Source organism: Montipora capricornis, chromosome 8, assembly GCF_036669925.1.
Source record: "Montipora capricornis isolate CH-2021 chromosome 8, ASM3666992v2, whole genome shotgun sequence".
Lineage (NCBI taxonomy): Eukaryota > Metazoa > Cnidaria > Anthozoa > Scleractinia > Acroporidae > Montipora > Montipora capricornis.
The window spans coordinates 19,095,255-19,105,020 of NC_090890.1; the positions used below are offsets into that span (position 1 = coordinate 19,095,255).

Consider the following 9,766-nt stretch of genomic DNA (forward strand, 5'->3'; position numbering starts at 1 on the left):
GTTTGAACGCGGGGAAGATTTCTTTTGAAATCATCGAGGTCTTCGTATGAATTAATCCCCACTACAGTCGACTTGTCTGATTCTTTAACATAAATTCGGCTGTTTTGAGTCCAAATATGTTTCCATCTGATCGTTTTCCTCAACTTGTCAACCTCGCCAAACAGCCCTTCCTTGTACCTGGTCAGGGATTCGGATATATATACTTTGCTTTCTGCAGTGTTACCAAGATCAGGGAGGTCAGAAGCTTTCTTGTCAATAAGCTTCCTTCGGTTTGTATAGAAGGTATTCCTCGTATCTGTTCTCGTAAACTTGACTATTATCTTTGGTGGGGGGTCTTCTCTAAAAGTTGGCAATGGGTGAGAGGTCGATATATCTTCCTCCTTCATTTGTACACAAATAGTTTCCTTGACCGCCATTACAAGCTGATTACACGTGTAACTCTCACTCGGTGGACGCCCGAGATTTCAAGGCAATCTCTCCTTAGATATTCCGCAAGGTTTTCAAAGCCATTCATTGCGTCTAGTGCCTCCTTTCTTGCATCGTCTACATCTTTTCGTATCTGCCTCAGGCTCGTTCCCTGTCTTTGAATCTTCTCATTTGCTTGTTTCAACTGTGCAAGTATATCATCATATTTGTCATTCACAAAATCAACTAAACGTTTTAACTCTTGAAAACCGTTGTTCAGATTGTCTAACTTTCGTTCTAAGGGTTCTATTGCTTCTTTCAAAAGGTTCTTAATCTCTTCTCGAGTAACAGCCATCTTTGCGCTGTTTTGAGCGGAAGGCCGTTCAAACCCGACCCACCGCCATTACAGCATATGCAGTTGCCAATAAAAGAGTCAAGCTATAAAGGCCTCAAATAGTTAGGTTCACTTGGCAGTTTGTCTTCTATAGTAAACCAACTAGCTGTTTGCAATTTGTTAAAGTTTTTCAAAGTTTTTCATCATGGTTCGTTCTCGTCCTGCTCTCAACCTCAGTTGTCCCAAAGCCAAAAGGGAGGACCTTTCTCGAGTGAAGTACTGCAGCTTCGTTTACAGGCTCTCAACCTACTCATAACGGGTTTAAAAGCTCAGCTTGCTGCCAGACTTGCAACCGCCTTGTTCGGCAATCCCTCCAAGGCAGTCACCCGTGGGAAAAAGCCATCGTTTAGGGTCACTGAGAAGGCAACCACTAGAAGCTGTTGCTCGTGTTGCAATGCTGTTCGCACGCTAGGTCCAAATGGCGGAGTCCAAATGGCTCCAAAGACGTCCGCACCTGCCCAGGAATGAGACATCGAGGACAGCACCCAGTCTGACAAAGATTCGTTCTTTTCTATCAACGAGTTTTTCGATGAGGCAGCAACGCCTGTGGAACAACCCAATGGATCTACTCCCTAAGTCCAGCCCAACGAGCTGCCATTGAAGAGATAGTTGCAAAGTCGGTTTCCAATGTGTTTGAGGCCTTTTGCACGCCGAACGACTGCAATCTTCACCTCAAGCAGTTCTGCGCCTTCATACTTCTGGAATGGTCTCATCTTTGGGTCTTTCCTGGCCAGCCGACTGTAATCTGGAGGACAGAATCTTACGCGGTGAGTACGTAGACCTTGCGTTGTTGTTACCCGAATCGCTTAATGAGACCCAGACCCCGAACTTCAGCTAAGGTTGGACGACTCGGCCTTAGGTCCAATGGGTTCCCCTGTTACTATGATTAGGAAGCAGAGACCCACAATTGACTCTTTCCAGAATTGGTTGGATGCCTATACTGCATAAATGCTGGTCTTAGACGCTGCCTACCCTCGAAGAGCACTTGAGCTAATCAAACAAGTTTAAGGGTATGGCTTGGTATTCGTACGACCAGCAGTTCCGCCGGCACGCTGCGCATAACCTGTCCATCAGCTGGGCCCTGGAGCGGTGGACCGTAACATTTTCGTGTTTAGCTAAGCCCCATTGCTCTGTTTGTTCGAGACCCTACCACACTCAGGACGACTGTCCTTCTGCTGATCCCAACAGAAAACCTTGCCGAGTCCAATTCAACGTATGCTTTGACTTCAACAAACCTTCAGGGTGCCAGTGCCGCAACTGTAACTACCCTCACGTCTGCAGCCGCTGTTTCGCCAGCAACCACGCTGCCTCATCCTGCCCACAGCAATCTTCCAGCAGCTCCAGTCCCTCTGGGTCTTACTCTGCTAGCAAACGCAGCAAAAAATAAAGTGGAACAGCTCAGGCGTTTACACAGGCCATGGGTTTCTACACCCACTGGCATTGAATTAGTTAATCATCCCAACCGACTATTTGTATCTAATCTGCTACGCGCATAGGTTACTCTTGTCCCCGCTCCTCCTGGGTTTCCCCCAACCTCGTCTCTGCTGTTCAGCATTCACAGGTGGTTACCCTCAATTTGAACAAGGAAGTAAACCTTGGGTGGGTAGCAGGGCCTACTGGAAGGAGATAGCATTAACAATCACATACCCAAGGTGCCATTCTCTTTGTCTTACGTTCGGGTGGGCAATGCTATTAGTATCATCCAGTCTCTTGGTAAAGGGGCCTTCATGGCTAAGACCGACCTCAAGTCTGCCTTCTGATTAAAACCTGTCCACCCGATGATTGGAACTTGCTGGGTATTTACTGGCAATCCTGTTATTTTGTGGATATGTATCTGCCCCTTGGTTTGCGTAGTTCCCCTTTTCTTTTCAACCAACTGTCGGATGGTATCGAATGCATTCTTAAGCACAATTACGGCCTTAAACATGTTGTCCGCATCTTATGATTTTTTTATCGCAGAGCCCTCAAAATTGTTGTGTCTCGAGAGTTTTAGCACGTCACTCCGGGTTTTCATGTCGCTGAACACCCCTAGGGTAGCATCCAAAACTATAAGCCTTTCTCAAGTCCTTGAGTTACAATACATACAATACATACTTAATTGACCACTCCCCATAGGGGCTTTTCAGGGCCAATCTGAAACAATCATCGAAACCACAGAACACAACAACAACAACTGTTAAGAATCCCAACTGGCTGGAGGCAAACCAGTTGGCTATTTACAAGTGCAGCTGGGAGGTTGAACCAGGGACTACCAGGAACAAATTCAGCGAGTGGTCAGAGCGGGTCTTGAACCCGGGATCTCCGGATCTCAAGGCAAGCACCCTAATGCGCATTGCCCTGGACTCGGTTCACACGGAGGCTCACCTCCCCAACGACACATTTACACGTATCCGGGATCTCCTAGCCTCGTTCAGAAAAAGCCGTTCAGTGCGCTTGGTAGAGCTAGAGTTGTTAATTGGCACCCTTCAGTTTACATGTAAGGTAGTTGTTCCGGGCAGGACTTTCCTTCAACGCATAATCAATCTGACCAGAGGGGTCCCCAGTTGCTTCCACCATATCCGCCTCAATTGGGAGTTCTTTAAGGACATAAATATGTGGAAGGTTTTTCTTAGCGATTGGAATGAGCGTTGCTTCTTCCTTGACTCCTCCAGCACCCCAACCTCCGACCTCAAGCTCTATACCAATGCCGCCAGTTCGGTGGATTTTGGCGGTTTTCTTAAGGGTGTCTGGTTCCAAGGTCGTTGGCCTCCCCACTTGCGCCTTGATAGGGTTAGGGGCATTAGTATTGAATGGCAGGAACTTCTCCCCATCGTTGTCGCATGAGCAATATGGCACCCCTTTTTTACAGGAAAACGCCTTCAGTTCTGGTGTGATAACGAGTCTGTGGTCTCTATAATTAATTCAGGGGATTTGGTACGGTGCTTAGTTCTCATTTCTATGAAACACAATTTTTTGGTACGAGCCTGTCATGTTCCCGGGATTTCTAATGGCATTGCTGATGCGCTCTCCAGCTTTCAGATGCAGCGTTTTCAGGCTCTCGCCCCTGACACAGACCAGATGCTTTGTACCATCCTGCCTTCGCTAATGACCCTTTAAGGGCTGAGGTTCTAACCTACACTAGCGGGGCCTTGCAAAGAATACCAATCGCGCTTACAGCTCTGGGGAAAAGCGTTTCTTAACATTTTGTCTCATGAATCATCTCCAAAGCTTTTCAGGGGAAGTGTTACCAGCTTCTAAAGGTACACTCATTACAAGCCTTGTTTCATCAATTACCAACAGACCACTACTGATATTTTGCGAGGACAAGGGGTCCAGAGAGGACAGTTTTCAAATAGAGGGCAAAATACTTGTGTCATCTGTTAGCCAGTATTGGTTTATCTAAGAAGAAAATTCACGATGGCAGAGCGCCTATAAAAATAGTTAGCGAGCCTTGTTTGGTCGATTACCAATCGACCGATAATGGTATTTTGCAAAACCGGGGTTGCAGCAAGGACAACAATTGTTAGCACCAGGCATCGTTCACTCTGGCCTGTGTAATAAGTTCTTGTTTCACTTTGTTTTGTTTTGCTTTGCGGAAGACCGTCTATTCCAGGCCTATCACCTTCAACACCCCAAGACCGAAATGAGCCAGAGCTTACGTGTGAAAATCACATGGTACATCTCGACCAATAGTAATCAAGAGGTCATTTTTGGCGGCAATTGGAAGATAACATTTCCCAGTTTTGTGCAATTCGACCTCTCAAAACGTGCAACTAAGCGTGAAAGACCAGGAACATTTTTATGTGTGAGACAACTCTGTTACAAACAGCACTAAAAGGTACAATTATAATAATGTGCACAATACTGTCTTTAAGTTTATGCAAACCGTGTTCACTGGAGGCAGTGTGGCCGAGTGGTTAGGGCACTTGCCTTGAGATCCGGAGATCCTGGGTTCAAGACCCGCTCTGACCACTCGTTGAATTTGATCCTGGTAGTCCCTGGTTCAACTTCCCAGCCGCACTTGTAAATAGCCAACTGGTTTGCCTCCAGCCAGTTGGGATTCTTAACAGTTGTTGTTGTTCTGTTCTGTCGTTTCGTTGTGTTTCATTGGCCCTGAAAAGCCCCTCTGGGAAGTGGTCAACTAAGTATGTATTGTATTGTATTCACTGCATTGTACATAGTTAAAAGACTGAAAAAAGAACTCTCGTCCACACCTTTTTTTATTTTGTCATTCAAAGAAAGCACTCCTGGATGGTGCAAGTTCAGAGTTTACCTGTTGCTGGTCTGTTCACATTCAACATCCACGCACAATTTCTTAGTAACGTCAAGAAATACAGATTCAAGGTAAAAATGTTCAGGAGATAAAAGGAAGATAATATGACTTCATTTCTTATTCTGCCCAACCACTAAGGCATATTTTAGTCACAAAGACACGACAAGTCCTTTCCAGGTTAGATTTGCTCCAATTTGTTTCCTGTGCAAACTTAACTTCTATGGCTCGAGGTCACCCTTGTAGTAATTCTGCCCAGCGTTCTTATACAACATCAAAGCTCAAGATTGTCCACTTGAACATTCGTTCCCTCCATAGTCCATCACGCTTAATTGAGCTCAGGGATTGGGCTGCAGCGAATAAAACCGAAGTGATTACCGTCTCTGAAACTTGGCTGAATACCACGGTCACCAACTCTGAGGTTAGCATTGATGGCTATAAGCTCTGCAGACAGGATCAGTTACGTAAATGCGGCGGGGGAGTCTGTGCTTATATTTGCAAAGACATCACATTCACTGTACTGAAGGACATTTCCCATTTATCTGATAATTATTTCAATTCGTTTTGGCTAAAACTGCAATGCAGGAAATTACGATCAGTCGTGATTTGCGTATCCTACAGACCGCCTGATAGTCCTGTGTCTTGAAGAGTTGCTGAAACCCACTCACATTCAAGCACTTACCATAACCAAGCCCATTGCAGTCTTAGGAGACCTTAACTGTAACGTCTTAAAACAAAGCCGAGAGAGCAAAGCTTTGTCAATTTTTTTGTCTGAGACTAACCTGAAGGAAATAATTACAACACCAACAAGGATAACAGACACCTGCGAATCTCTGATTGATGTCATTTCAGTGTCATCTCCTGACCTCGTCCACGTGCAAGACATTATTATCTCTCCTATTTGTAATCACTAACCTGTATACGTGGAGTTTAAGCTGAAACTACCTAAACCTCCACCATGTTATATTGCTACAAGGAGTTACAAGCGTTATGATCCTGATCTAGCAACCAAGTCAGACCAATTCCTTTCGATTTTTTCAGAGGAAGATATAAATCGCAAACTCGAAACGTTTAATGACACTTTTCTTTCCACACTGGATGCTCATGCACCAATTAAGTCCGTCAGAATTTGGAAACCTCAGCCTTCTCTAGGACTTTAACGTTGGTGATGAAGTTGCTGCAGTGGATGTTAAGGATGGTGCGCAGGCAGCGCTGGTGGAAGTGCTCCAGGAGGCGGATGTGGCTGCGATAGGTGACCCAGGTCTCAGAGCTGTAAAGAAGAGTGGTGAGAACAACAGCCCTATAGACACGGATCTTTGTTTTACATAATAAATTTACCTATCTGGTATAAATAAATGTCAGAGAATTTCAAAATCTCCTGTTCTTTAAAAAGAACATCAGTGTGAGAATCGAAAGAAACTTTACATATTATTCTTATTATCTTCTTTTGCAGAATAATAACGCGACTTATATTACTGTGATACGTCAATCCCCACACTGAAATACAATCTATAAAAGCAAGGGTAAACTAGACTATAGTACAAACAGTGTAAAGACGATTTGGGAAGGCAAAAACTTGACTTATAGATTTTGATATTTTTCTGGAGGTGCTAAGAATGTGAGGTTTCCATGACAAATGTTCATCAAGGATAACACCTAGAAATGCTGTTTCTTTCACACAATCAATCTTATTGTTGTCAATTTGAATAGATAGAGCAAGTGTTTGCCTCCTTTGTCGTGGTCTAAAAACCATAAAATTCGATTTTTTAAAGTCAATTGACAGCTTGTTAGCTGGACACCACTGTGTTAATTTACACATTTCAGAATTTACGGTTTCAGAAACTAAATTAAAATCTTTCAGAAAAAAATATTTGTGTCATCAGCAAAAAGAATAAAGTCCACCACCTTTGACACATTGCACAGATCATTTATATAGAGGAGAGGGGGGAAAGAGGAGGGGGCCTAATAAAGAGCCCTGCCTCAAACACCATAATGCTCTAGTTTTGAGATTAGAATATGATGATCGACGGTGTCAAAGGCTTTAGACAAGTCTATAAAAATAGCAACTGTATATTCCTTATTTTCAATACCAGAAGAGATTTTGTCATACAAACAAGCAAGAGCATAAGCAGTCGAGTGATGTTTGCGAAAACCATACTGATTATCAGGGAGAATATTGGAAACATTGATAAACCTTAGAAGACAATTATACATTAGTTTCTCTAGAATTTTAGAGAATGCAGGTAAAACAGACACGGGTCTGTAATTTGTAAATATATCCCTTTCACCAGATTTAAATAAAGGAATAACTCGAGCAATTTTCAGTTGATTTGGTACAATACTAGAGGTGATGGATAAGTTAATAATAGGGAAATATTAGCTATTTCCTTTGGATCGGAAACTTCATGAGAATCTGCCCTAAATACGGATGGTAAACCATGCTTACCTTTATTTCTATTTAGGATTTCATTGAGAACTTTCCAAGTGGCCTTAACATTTGATTTTAGCTTCTCAATTTGTTTTTCATAATATAAACGCTTAGCAACTAGAAGAGAATGGGTAAATTTGTTTTTATAAGACTTGTATACACATTTAATGGAAGAGTTAGGGTTATTAAGAAAACGCTTATACAACATATTTTTCTTTTTTATGGATTTAGCAAGACCTTCAGTAAACCTAGAGTCACTCGCGTTTGTGGAGGTGTTGGCCTTTACATTGGTGAACATTTAAATTACAAAGAACGTCCTGATCTAGTGTTCCCTGTGCTGAATCTTTGTTTGTTGAAATTAATAGGACAAAAGAAAAGAATGTAATTGTCGGCATTATTTATCGACCACCCGACTCAAACTTAAATAATTTTGCGTCTGATTTGGACCTAGTACTGGTAAAATTTGCCAAAGAAAATAAGCTTGTATTTTTAATGGGTGATTGGAATTTAATTCTTATCAATCACCATTGTCATAAAGCGACAAGTGATTTCCTGGATTTGTTGTACTCTAGGATGTTTTTCCCACTCATTACACGTTCCACTAGGATTACGGCGAACAAAGCTTCATTGACAGATAACATTTTCACGAACGATCCACTTTGTCCTTCAATAAACGGTCTTTTTATTAATGACATCTGATCATTTGCCGATTTTTTCACTTGTTTTAAATAATAATAGTACTGGTGACAAAGACAAGTACGTAATCTAAGTGCATTTAAAGATGACCTAGGTAAGACGATCCATCTTGCGCTTATAAAATTTTTATTGAAAAGTATATTGCTACTTAGAATCGGTGTTTTCCACTCAAAAGAAAAAAAGTGAAACGGTTCAATCTTTGTAAGGCTTGGTTTATGCAAAAAATTGTAACCTGCAATATCGGAAAAATGATGACAATCATCAGCTGAAGCCAAGTCTCCGAAATCCCAACAATAGAAAATTTCACTCGCAGTTGGCCTAGAAAATTTGTAAGCTTATCAAATTTATTAGATATACTACGAATGTTCATATGGAGGAAAGAAAGTTCTGATTCAAGTTTACGCGACTTTGCTCATCAGCTAACATGTTGTTAAAGCTATCTTCTGTATAACATTCACAACTACTGTTTGATAAATAAAAATTATGTCTGTTTCATTGTCTTATTTTTATAGGACTCAAATAACAAAAGATTAAACTTTAACTGAGCTAATCTGTCAGGATCAAAATTAATATTCCCACCGTTCCTAAATTCAAACAGAGTGAGCCGAAATTGATCATCGTCTAAATTATAAAATGGTAAGAAAGATAAACTATTCACTTGCTGGTTTATCACGAACGACTAGGCGATCGAGGACAAAATATGCAATTTTACCCGCCTGTTTAGCAGTTTTAAGTTTAGGAATTTGAGGCTCTCTCTTCTGTAAGGTTGCTGGCAACAGATCTTCACTAATATAAAGATCAGTTGGCTGCTCCCTCTGTTTCCAAACAATGGTTCTCGGATGATTCTGGTTTGCTTGTCCCGACTTGGCTTTCCGCCTTTCCACCCGGTGAGCCCTTTCGATGTCAACTTCAATACACAGGTTGTCCTTGATCGCTTGTTTAATCTTAGCTTCTGCGTCTTCCCAAGTTTCATTGTCAGATTCTGGGATTCCATCCACACCGATATTATTTCTCCTACTTTGATTTTCGAGATACTCCATCTTCTGGGAATGAGATGCGAGGTCCCTGCTAATTTTATCAAGTTCTTTGTTGATACCTTCCATCTTAACATGAATAGGTTTCAAATCTTCGACATCTTTTTGAGTTAACTACAAGTTCTTTGTTGATCTCCTGCACATCCTTCACCACACTGTCAACCCTCAAAGTCAATGAATGAATCGTTGATTCAAATAGCGACTTAAATGTGGATTCCTGCACCTTTAACAATTCGAGAACGGTGGCCATTCTTGACCCCAGTGCTTACGCTGCTTCATCGCATAAGCTCTGGGGAACTCTGTGTAACAGTAGCCAAAATCTGGCTATTTTAACCTCACAGTGCATGCTCTTTACATCGAAAACAATATGGCGGCCTTACTGGATGGAGTGTTAGATTTTGCTTTGACAAAGGCCGGAAGAGACTCAATTTCGATTGAAGCCGGAGCAAAAACAGATAATTGAAGCCTTTGTTCTTTTTAAGAAAGATGTTATAGGAGTTTTACCCACGGGATTTGGAAAGTCCCTCGCATTTCATCTGCTGAGCGATGTCTTCGACTTC

The 9,766-nt window shown here is 42.0% G+C and overlaps 1 pseudogene; it reads right to left on the bottom strand.

Moving 5' to 3' along the window:
* Positions 1–760, bottom strand: part of LOC138013804 (uncharacterized) — an 836-nt pseudogene extending 76 nt beyond the window's left edge.
* Positions 761–9,766: the final 9,006 nt, after the last annotated feature.